Source organism: Furipterus horrens, unplaced genomic scaffold (genome assembly GCF_987537825.1).
Source record: "Furipterus horrens unplaced genomic scaffold, mFurHor1.1.pri manual_scaffold_1, whole genome shotgun sequence".
Taxonomy (NCBI): Eukaryota; Metazoa; Chordata; class Mammalia; order Chiroptera; family Furipteridae; genus Furipterus; species Furipterus horrens.
The window spans coordinates 31,783,093-31,795,697 of NW_028327171.1; the positions used below are offsets into that span (position 1 = coordinate 31,783,093).

Sequence of the window (12,605 nt, forward strand, 5' to 3'; positions counted from 1 at the left end):
GGAATAGATATATAAGAGGAGAAAATATGGTAATACTTTTGACATAAATAATAAATCTAAAATTGATTTGATAGAAAGGAAATTAGCCAATTTAGCAATGTTTGTTGTTACAGTATATTAAGATGTCAGTGTGAATAGCCATAATTTAGTGTTTTCCACCTATGTTCATTATTGTACCCCTAAGGAGCCTTTGTAAACTTAAAAAAAAAAGGTAATTTTCCTCCTCCCCCATGAAGCTTTAATGTCCCAAGTATACTTCATAGCTGTGTGTGTACTGTGGTCCTTTAAAAGTCCACAAACCAGTGTACTAGCTAAGATTTTTTCCACCCCTCCCACCCAAGAACCAATGGTGATATCACCATTGTTGAGAGTCCATGCTGTAGTGGAACCAATCTATGAGGAACCTTCACTCTCAAGTTGAAAAACCATGTATCTATTATCCTCCATTATATTATATTTTACTTCATAATTTTGAGTTTCATTCTTGGTAGCTTGAGTGCCTCTTACAACAGTTTATACCACAAGACATGAGGGTTTCTCTCATGCACACACACACATATATGTACATGTATAATATATGCAAATAATATCTGGGTTTTGTGTGTATAAATGGCAGAATTTGGGTTGGAGGGAGAATTTTTTGTGCAGTTAAGACGACAGCTTTGCCTTATGATCTAAATTCCTGTGTTTCTTAGGACCCAGTATTATACCATCTATAGACAGGTATACAGCATGGAGCAACAGACCATCTATAGGTGCTGCCATGGTTGGAGCCGGCAGGACCATGAACCTGGCTGCCTGCGCTGTAAGTTGTAATTCTTCCTGTCTAACTCTTTGTCACTTGAAGTAATGGTTTTACTCTGTTTTGGGCTTCAATCATATCACGCCTGTCAGGTTTTAGGCATCTTTAGAATCTCCACAGATTCAGAGCATCTCTTTGGACTGCAAATTCACTCATGACATGTGCAAAAATGCAAAAAAAAAAAAAAAAGCTTTTCTGTTAAGCGTTTCTAATGGTAGGTCAGAACTCAAGACCCATAGAACTGCCACTTTATATTCTGTCTCTTTAAATAAAAGACAGTTTATTTAAAGCCAGCCAGTTACACCTTGACTTCCATCACCCTTTTCCATTTGCCCCTTTCCCATATCATCAAATTTGTAATCCACAGTTGATTCAAAAGTCCAGAGGGAAATCACCGTGCTAAATCTAAATGGGATTTCTCAGCCTGTACATGTCATGATTAATTGCAGAACTCTGGAGGCAGGTTACTTTTTAAGATGAGGTATGCAGTCCTTTCACAAACGTCTGGTGAGCATATTCTAGAACCTTGGAGAATATTTGACAGCACTCAGACAGCAGAACTTGTGGCATTCTGTAGTTCATGCATGCCAGGAGAAATGGCTCCATTTAGCGGTGCCTTTCCCTATGTGTTTATGGTTATTGCAAAGTCACTTGAAATGCTTCAGTGTGTTGCAATCAATGCAGTACCACAGCACGATGATTTATCTCTCCTGCTATCCTATACCTTAGGGAGTTTGTCAGCATCCTGCTTCCTTCCCCACTGTGCCTTCTCTCTTGAGAGATCTCGGTGAAGTCGCCTCAGGCTTCCCATGCTAAGCAGACTTAGTGTTAGTGGTCACTGAGTTTGCCGGCAGTGCAGCTGGCTGGTTTAAGCTCAGTGAAAAGCATCGTGAGCTGTCATTTCAACTCTTACAAACTCTTGAATATTCATGATTGTGAGGCGGACTCTTTATACTGTTGCATGAGACCTATCACAGTCCTTTGCCTCTGGGAAATATTGATATTTCTTTCTTGATTTTTACATTGTTTTGGCCACAGTCATCTTATTCATGGAGTTTTTTTTAGACCAGAGCTACTTGAACTTGAATGTGATTTCATATCAACTTATATCTTTAAAAAATGTGGATTCTGATCCAGTAGGTCTGGGTGGGGTCTGAAATTCTATATTTCTAGGAGCCTCAGGGTGAGCCAGATGCTACCACAGACAGAGTTCTACGAGGCTTTAGAGAGCAAGGCCTTAACTTGTAATGAAAGCAGTATTTCACCTTGCTATGGAGGGGCTGGGGCTGGTGGAAATGTCTAGATGATATATTAGGAACGTGGTGCTTACTTTGAAGATTTTGATTTTTTTCCCTTGACACCATTCCTCATCCCTCCTTGTCTACCCTCCTCTCAGCTGTCTCTGAAATGGGGACTTGTTTCAATGGGGGGAGATGCTCAGACAGTGAAGCCCAACAGTGCCAGTGTTCTGGGGGTTTTCAGGGACCCTGCTGTCAATATGGTGAGTCGCCAACAAGACTACTTACAGATGCTCCTTGATTTACGATGGGGTTGTGTCCCAGTGAACCCTCCTAGGTGGAAAAAATGCATTCAGTACTGCACTGTAAGTATGGGTTGTCAACCCCGGTGATTGCATGGCTGACGAGAGCCATGGCTCACTGCTGCTGCCCAGCATTGCAGAGTGGATTGTACCACATCACTAGCCTGTGAAAAGATCAAAATTTGATGTATGGATTCTACTGAATATGTATTGCTTTTGCATCTGTGTAAAGTTGAAAAGTTGTATGTTGAGCCATCCTAAGCTGGAGACTGTCTGTATGAGGATTTGGAGTTGTTTGCATTACTTTCAGGGGCCAGCCGATTTTGTCAATTCAGACTTAATGGCTAGGTTGTCCCTCTGGGGATTGGTGAGCATTTAAAATAAGCCACTAAGCAAAAACCTACAATCTACAGTATCCTCAGCATCACAAATTATGCTTTGTAGTTTAGTTTTATTATCCACTGTAAGAGTTCAAAGGGTAGCAGTAAGTACAAAATGGTCTGTTTTATAAAGGAAATGGCAGCTTAATAAGAAAACCTCATTCTAACCTCAGATATTTAATTTTTAATGGAGTCATGGTTTGAAAGTGCTGGGACAGTATTTTTCTGTGAGCTCTCTGTGGTTTGTGAATGAACAAAGTGGGGATTCATGCAAATTCATTGTGATGTGATATTTACTACTTTCATGCTCTTTATTAAAACAACAACACTTGCATGACTCTCAAAGTTTCAAAACTTGATAGCCTAGTTCACAAGGTTGGAACTTGATCAAGTGGCAATTTTGGACGTTTGCATTTAAGAAGTTTCTCGTGCAGGAAATTTTCCCCGTGGTCATTGATTTATCCTTTACGGCATCTGCCATGAAAGCTGGTGCTTCCAATAGGATTTGCTTTGACCTGGTCATCTGATTCTAGTTTCCAGAGAATATGAATACATCTGCATTTATCTTTTCAGGGCAGGACAAACAAAACAAAGCTGATCTTATAGAAGAAGTTAAATAATAGGCATAAACTGCTAATGAAAATAATGTATCCATTATCTTCTGCTGATATGTTTGCCTCTTCTTATCCATTACCTGAATCTTTGTAAGTGAAATTAGAAGGTTGCTGAAAGCTCATCACTCACGTCCATCTGTCTCCTCTGCCCTTAGTGTAAGGTCAAGGCTCAAGATTTTCATGGGTCACTGCACAGCTATTCTTTCTGTAAATTAATCCTCTTGTTTTAAAAAACCAAATTTGTGAATTACAATAGAGCTGATTTTCAACCTTAACCTCTTCTTCGGCTATGGAACTCTGATTCTGAGACAGAGGTCAATGTACATGTTGAATTCTAGGTTGTATCTTCAACTGTTTCCATTATTTTTAAGAAGCTAACAGCAATTATATATTGATCCATGATGCTAAACCATTTGCCTCTAAATAAATTGTTTTGATTGCATGTGCAATACTGGTTTCCTCACCTTGATCAGTAACTGTGATGGACAGTTACACATATCACTGACTCATTAAACATTTAAAAAAATTAATTATTGCTCTATTAATTCATTTGTTTGGTAGAGCAAATCTTTCAAATCATCAAGTCCCTGAGGGGAAAGATAATTAAAGAAACACATGGTAATAATAATGGCCTAGAAATTATACCTGCATTAATTGATTCTTTATTTTCTACACGGGTACTGGAATTTTTTGATTATTATAATTAATAACTTCTGTTTACTACTTAATTAAAATGCTTTCTTAAATTGAAGCAGCTAGACTTCACATTTTTCAGAGTTGGTGAAAAGACTGGATTATGTCAAACTTAGGCAGAATCAGCATGTTTTTTTCACAAGTCTGTATACTACAAACTTCTGCAAGTCATGAGAGAAGATCAACCATACTAATGGTCATTCAGGAGTCTGCATTTTCAGTATTGTTGTCTAACTGTGTTTATCTTTAGATTTTGATGTGGTTTCTTTGGTCACTATAGAGCTCCTGTTGAATTTTAAAAGAAAAATGGATGGACCCTGAGAGATATACATCCTGATGTAGGAGTTCAGGCATCTCCTACAAGGTACCTCATTTCATCCAGCAAAATGAGGTACCCACAAAGTATGTAAACTCAAGAAGGTTTTATGCGGAGGAATTTTGGAGACTTCCTAGGAAATTAAGTATATGAGGAGACAAGTAGAGAACCCATTTAATAAGGAATAACATTAGCTGAGTCATGAAAGTGGACTAAAAATGAAAATCAGCAAGGGTTGTTTTTACAAAGAATACAATTGCTAGAACATATACTCGATCAAGAAGACTGATTATAGCCTGGAGGTATAGTATTCCCTCACTTATCACGGGTATTACATTCTAGACTCCCACGCGAAGTAGGAACCTTACATTTATTCTACCCTCTTAAACCTACGTAACTTTAACAACATACATATACAGTGCTGCAAAATCCCACGATAAAATGAAAAATCCACAATAAATAATTAAATATAATATTTTTTAAAATCCCGCGATGCAGCGAGGCCGCGATAAGTGAACCACGATATAGAGAGGGACTACTTGTATTACCTATAATCTCTGTAATCCAATGCTGTTTTTCACATTATGTAAATAATTCAAGTGATAAAAAATAATTAAAATTTTGAAAAATTCAAGTATAAAAATTAACAGTAATACAACAGAAGAAAGTAAAAATGTACAGTCCTGTCTCCCTCAGATAACCAAGAAGTCATGCTTTTGTGTTTTTATATTTATATACACATATGCAGTTTTACATGACATTATCTTCTATATATTGTTATGTCATGAAAGCCCCTCTTTTTTTACCCTCCTTTTTCTTCTCTCCTCTTCCCCACCAACTTCCTTTTCTCTCCCCTCCACCTGCTGAATATTTTTTCATATTTCTCCAGGCTCATGGACTCATATATGTAGCTGCATAATATTGCATGGCATCTATGTACCATAAATTTTTAACCACCCTCTTATTGATGGACATTCATTCTGTTTCCAATTTTTTGGTACAACAATAATGGTGCAATAATGTGGTGCTTTTATTTCTATAATACAGATTCCCAATAGTGAGATGGTTGGGGTTGTCAGTGAACATGTGCTTTAGTTTCAATGTATTTAAGGATCTACCCTGGCTGGTTTGGCTCAGTGGATTGAGCGTCGGCCTGCGAGCTAAGTGTCGCTGGTTCATCTTCCAGTCAGGGCACATCAGAGAAGGAAAACTCTGACTCCAAAAAACCTCCGCTGCCTTGCGGCATACCTCTTCAGGGGAAAGGCTAAGGGAGTAAACCCCGACAGAAAATCCGGAGCCGGAGTCCCTAAGGCGGTTTGACGTTGTAGTCAACACCGGCAACTCCTGCAGCGCACCTGAAGCCAAGCTGTATTGACTCCGTCTTTCCCTTGGACCCTTCAGCTGCGAAGAGAGGGGGGGTCTGCTGCATGGGCAACAGCAGACCCTCCATATCACCCTGCCCAGGCTCTGTAGCTTCAGCTTCACTGGAGAGGACACTCCAGCGTCATCGTAAGATGTCGATTCAACATGGGAGGAGACAGATACCGTGTCACTCCCGAGTCGGACTGCACAGCCATTCTCGGTGGTGCAGATAGACTCTTAAGAAGCTACACCATCGTCTCTCGAGACGGACGGCTGCCGACGACGATTTAAGGATCAGAATATTTATTTAAATCATTTGTAAAATATTTTGTGGCCCACAGTAATGATGAATGTTAATTACTATTTTTAAGGTGTGCAAAATAATAGAGAATCATTGCATCTTCATCCAAAACCAGAGATCTGATAAATTAAAGTACCAAGGATCAGTTATTGTAAGTACAGATTACTTTTAATATAGGGTAAAATTGACTTTATTTGAGACATCTGGGAAAAACAAGAAGTCTAGAAATTGAAGCAGATGGTCTTTTAAAAACTGAGAAAATAATCTAGTCCTAGAGAGAGAAGAGACATACTAATAACTGAGAGAAATGCTTGAAGTTAATAATGATTCTAAAATTGCTTATCTACTTAACTCATTTGAAAAATCTCCCTCTAATATGGGAAAGTGAAGAAAATGAATTTTGACAATTAGGAAGTAATGAAGAACTTTCTAAAATAGCTATTGATTAAAGGAATCAAAAGGAATACTTTGAAGATTTGAGCACATGCAAATCAGGCTAGATGCTCGTAGGGAAATTTTGTCTCTTTTTTAATTCTATGAATCCAGGCAGAACAACTCAGAGCTTTATAAGCTGTTTAATATCACACACAAATTACACCTTTTTCCCTCATCACTTATTCCATCTTCCCTTTCTCTGGCCAGTTAAATTACAAGTCAAGTTAAATAATGTGCCTACTAATTGGATGCCAAGACTCTGAGATTTTGTTTCGTTTTGTTGTATTTTGTTTAGTTTTGTTTCTTTTCTTCTCTTTTTCTTTCTTTCCTTCCTTCCTTTCCTCCTTCCTGCCTTCCTTCTTTCATTTTATCAGTCTTCCAATTAGTTAGTAAATATTTATATACCAAGCTGTATAGTAAGTACTGCACATACTAAAACAAATGGTAAATAAAGACCAAGAAACCTGGGATTATAAGGTAGCTCACAAGTGCTATGATGGAGGGAGCTTCTGTCCAAGAAGAAAGTGAGAGAGGGTTTTTCTATGCCATGCCAGGATTAGCGAAGGTTTCCCAGAAGATTTGAAAATACAAAATACGACTTATTCTTTTTCTTTAAGTGTAAAATTTTATTTTATTTTAAATTATATTTTATTGATTATGCTATTACAGTTGTCCCAATTTTTCACCCTTTGTGCCCTCCACCCAGACTCCTCTCTCCCTCAGGCAATCCCCATACCATTGTTCATGTCCATGGGTCATGTGTATAAGTTCTTTGACTGCGCCATTTCTGATACTGTCCTTTACATCCCCATGGCTATTCTGTAACTACCTATTTCTACTTTTTAATCCCTTCACCTCTTCACCCATTCCCCCTCACCCCCTCCCACCTGGCAATCATCAAAAAGCCCTGGCTCATTTGGCTCAATGGATTGAGCACCAGCCTGCCAACCAAAAGGTCTCTGGTTTGATTTCCAGTTAGGGCACATACCTGGGTTAGGGTTCAGGTCCTCAGTTGAGGGAGTGTGAGAGGCAACTGATTCATGTCTTTCTCCCTCCCTTTCCAACTTATTCTTAAAGGTAAGCAGAGCAATAATATGAAATAGGGTATAAGAAATAGAATATTTTCCAGAGACATGAAAAGCATAGCAAGTTCAAGGAATAATAATAATAACACAAGTAGCCCTCTTGGTTGCAATAAGAGATACACAATATACATATTGCCTTGTCCCATGTGCATCTCATATATATATAACTTTGTGTATGTTCAGGGCAGCGGTTCCTTAGCTTTTTTTGGTCAGCCAAGCCAGCTATTCTAGAACCTTATGCAGAGGTAGTTAACTGATTCTGCAAGGACTTCACATTCCCTGTGTCCAGTTCCTTGAGCAGACAGTCCAGCAGTTAGGGCTTCTTGAACATGCAGCAGTTCTGGGTGGTACTGTATAGTCCTATGCCAGACTCCCCAAACATCTCCAGTACTTCCAAGTGTGATGTTTTATGCACATGAAACATGGTATGTTGCTGGAATGCTTTCTGGTGACATGGACAATCTTTAGCAGTTCTGGGGCTATGGTTGAGTGTCATCGATGACCACTTGTATTATCTTGGAGAAATCAATGTCAACATTGTCATCATTTGAGCCTCAGTGTCATCATCTGTAAAATAACAGTAGTTTCTAATTTTTCTGAGCACCATTCATGCCCCAGAAATTAGTCTAAACAATTTATATGGGTTAGATTCTTACAGTAAGTCTATGAAGTGAATGCTCTTACTTGCCCTGTTTTTAAACCTTACTGAAGCATACAAACCTATCTTAGGTCAAAAAATAGGAAGCATTTATCTGGGATCCATCCCAATGTGTTCTGGCTTCACAGTCTGCATGTTTATCCTTCAAACCATGGTCCCTTTATGAGAATACTTGACATAATCCTCTATCTGCAGGTTGTTATTTGTGAGAGTCATGAGATAATGCATGTGATCTCTAAGTTGGAAAGCATTATCCAAGCATTACTCTTTCTTTTGACTGCAAAGTCTCTGAGAATCTTTAGGAGAATGAACAAAGTGAGGGGAAAGGCTTCTGTTGTTGCTTTGTTTCCCACCCTGTGGTAAATATAAGCAAACCTTGAGTGTTAGACGACAGGTAAGATTTTGAGACAACTAGTAGGTTCCAGTCAAGGAGTTCAGTGAACTCTCTGCCTGATATATCTGTTCTGTGTGGATAGGAGATTGGACTACATAGGACATGCCATGTTCCCAAGAGCATTTTGAATTTGGGAAGTGGTATTGATTGAATTGTGTATGCCACTCCCCAAATTCATACATTGAAATCCTAACCCTCAGTAGCTCAGAATGTGATTTTATTTGAAAATATGGTTGTTGCAGATAAAATTAGTTAAGATGAGGTCATACTGAAGTAGGGTGGGCCCCTACTCCAATACAACTGGTGTCCTTATTAAAAAGGGAAATGTGCACACCAAGGCATGCACAGGGGGGAGAATGGGAATATGAAGGCAGAGATCAGGGATGCATCTACAAGCCAACGGATGTAAAGGATTTCCCATAGAGCAATAGGAACTTGAAGAGAGGATATGGAAAAGATTTTTCTTTGGCAGCAACCCTTGATCTCAAACTTCTAGCTTCTAGAGCTGAGGCAGTAAATCCATGTTGTTTAAGCCACTCAGTTTGTAGTACTTTGTTGCAGCAATCCTGGCTAACTAATATAGAAAGTTTAGAAAATATTTCTCTCTATCCGCAGCTTTATGTCAGCAGTGGGTCTACTCAAACAATTAAAATGGGGAAAAACTGGCAGGGGGTTTATAAAGAGCAAATCATTCTAAGAAAACTTGATGGATTATTTTAATTGAATTATAAAATTAGCGTGGAAAGAAGATTTAATTTGGAAAAATGTAAAATCATTAATTGAACACACTTATTAATCTGCAATCCTAAATGAGCATTACTAGAAGATAGTGTAAAATGAAACACAGATTTATATTATGAAGATAAATGGATATGCATTCTTAGCATGAAAAACAGTGTAAACTTCAGTGTTGTTTTGTTCATTGCATAAAGATACATTGCATCAGGGCCTTAAGCTCTCAGCAGGGTTCTAGCAAGTTCATATTAAGGCAACTGTATTGTGCTTCATGTCACTTGGCAGAAGGATATGGCAGTATTGACAGGGATTGGGACATGTATAATAAAGGAACAGAGAGACCATTTATGAGGAAAGTAACTATCTGACATCTTCCTGTGAGCCTTGTAAAGGGGCATCCTGCTATGTAGAATCCATGGAAAAGATAAACTACCTGAAACTGACTTGAAAACAGGAGCTTTAGAAGTGTTATTGCTAATATACCCTTCCAGCTATGCTTCACGTGGCCAGTGTTAGCAATCATAGTTATAGTTTTTAAAAGACTGCATGAGAATTGCCTGATATTGCAAATATGACAACTTAGAATAGACAACAATCCAGAATTCTTTGATATCATGGGGAGTAATTAGTGACAAACTAGAAAATATTGAAGGTGGGTAACTATGGTAATAATGACAATAATAGCTTACTCATAAATCATGTTTTCTACATGCTAGCTCTGTCCTAAATGCTTTATGCATGTTAGCTCATTTAATAAACAGTCCTATAAGGTAAGTGCCATTAATAGTCCCATTTTGCAGATGGCACACTTGAAGTAAAGAGATGTGAGGTGACTTACCTGAGAGCCAGGTTGTGGACTCAGACAATCTGGCTTCCAAGTTTATCCTTTCAATCATTATGTAATGCTGTTTTTTTTTTTTTTAAATATAAGAACTTTCCTGTTTATGAAAAATATAGTTGGTATTATTTCCCTGAAAGTGACATATGGTATTTGTGTTTATTTTTAGTGCTTAAACCTGGTCAGTATGCTAAGAAATCATTCTTCTTATAAAAAGTGTGAGGTAAATGCTTCTCTTCATTTCAAGTTTTGCTCATTATACATACACGTATGTTTACAACCTGTGTAAAAAACACATAACTCTGCTTTTAAAAAATGTACTTTCTGGTTACAGAGCCAGGAAAACAAATCATTATAATGAGTAGTGTCTCAGAAATACATTAAAGGGGTGCAGGAACCAGGCCGTGGTGGGGAGCTGGACTTGGGGAGCGGTGGTGAATGTGACTGTATATTAATACCATGCTGTTCTTTGCTGCCAAGATAAATAGTTTGGATCTCAACTGCTTGGATATATTGTACCACTGAAAATGTTAAATGGGCATTTTATGTGTAAAAGTGTGTTTTAATGATATAGCTACAATCCAATGGAAAGAGCCTGAAAACCCAAAGGAATAGAAAATCTCATGTCCTTGAAATGGCCAAATCTTGCATGCAGTCATTTTTCCTTTTTTATTGCTAGCTGACAAAAGTTCTTTTTTAATATCAGACTTCTCTTATTCTATCAGTTACAAAGTAATACTTAAAAATGCTGGGGGTTTTTTGTTTGTTTGTTTTACTACAAGTTTTTTTTTTTTTTTCTCTTGAAGAATATGATAAACAGTTTGAAAGAAGAAATCCTGGATTTAAAAAGATATGTTCTGTTGCAGACGTTCAGTATTTGTTGGAATGGTTTAGCTGAGGTTTTGCTTGCCACATAAATTTGAAGTATATGGGGTGTGTGCCTGTGTGTAGTGAGATTTTACTCAAGCTTATTTACACCCGGGTATCATGAACTGCCCTAACATCATCACACCAACAATGGCCATTGGGAAGTAGCTCTTGGTTTGGGCAGTGCATCTTCATTTCTTAGTTATTTTTGAAACCGTAAATTTCTTAATATGCTGTAAAAACCTACCAGTAACGCCTATAGACAGAATGGAGCATTCCATTCTTGTCTACTGGAGTTTAGGCTGGCCGGTGTTAGAAGCACCCTAAACGATTAGGCTGCTGTTTGTTGGGTAAAGAGAAATGAATCTTCTCTCCTGGATTCTCTGATCTCAGAGAAGCCTGGTGAGACTTCGTTTGGTGGGGGTAGGAGAGAGGAGGAAACCCCCAGTCAGCCGATCACAGGAGGGTCACAGACTTTTGGAAAGTAATTTAAGAGTGCATTTACTGAAAGACAAAGACAGAAGTCAAAGTCTAGGTTAAGATAAAGGGAGGAGAGTAATGAGAGTCAAGAAACTTGAGGCACCAAGTGCTAATGAGTAGACAAATTTAGTTGCACAGGATCAGACTTTGTTCTCCTCAGCAGTGCCTGTGCAGGGCACTTGCTTCCTCACGGTCAAGCGCAGTGAGAGGCTGGCTGCGCAGCCATCAGGCCTTATTAGTATATTTTAAAACTCTGAATTATCTGCTTTACTCTACTTTTCAAAATTTATCCTCTGAATCACTGTTCCCATTGCATTTTAAGAAATGTTAAAGAAAAAATTAAGTTTCTATGTTCAAATAAGTGTGAGAAATTCTATGGCAAGCAGTCTTAGATTATGTTTGCCTTTGCAAGACTTTCCAGAGCCTATATCATGCTAATGTGTATTGAGAACTCCCTGGGAAGAGTATCTAGATTCCTGTATATTCCAAAGCCATGTGACTATATAGCCCCTTTTATAGGATATCTTCAAGTACTGTGGGTTTTTTCATGTAATATTCTTGAAGTATTATTATTTTGTAGAACCCAGTTGCTCTGGGGAGTATATATATTAAATTTACATTTTGAATTTTAAATATCTATATATGTAAGTATATATCTATATATATCTATATATATTCTCAAATTTAGATATGATAAAACTAAAGCTATTTTCCAATCTGTTCAACTAATAATAACATACTTACATAGTAGTTACAATAACACATTTAACAAGGTGCTCTCCCATATGCTATCTCATTTAAGCCTCACACCTACTCTGTGAGGGAGTTTGTATTATTCCCAAATTAGAATTGAGGTGACAGAGAGTCAGAAAACGTAACTGATTTTCCCAAGTCAAAGCTTGTTAGTAACTGAGCCAAGGAGACTTCAACCCAGATCTTTAACTCTGGTGTTTTATGCCATCGTTCTACAGCAACCTGGGGATAAGCAGGGCTTGCTATAGGCCCCAATGGCCCTTTTTTGGCCATGCTCTGCACTCTTCGGGGCTACGAAATGGATGGGGCAAGGTGGAGTTGGGGAGTTCTTTCTCATCTTTCTCCATTCAGG

The 12,605-nt window shown here is 38.1% G+C and overlaps 1 pseudogene; it reads left to right on the forward strand.

The window, feature by feature from the left end:
- LOC150020843 (uncharacterized) overlaps positions 1-12,605 on the forward strand; it is a 557,669-nt pseudogene that overhangs the window by 59,124 nt on the left and 485,940 nt on the right.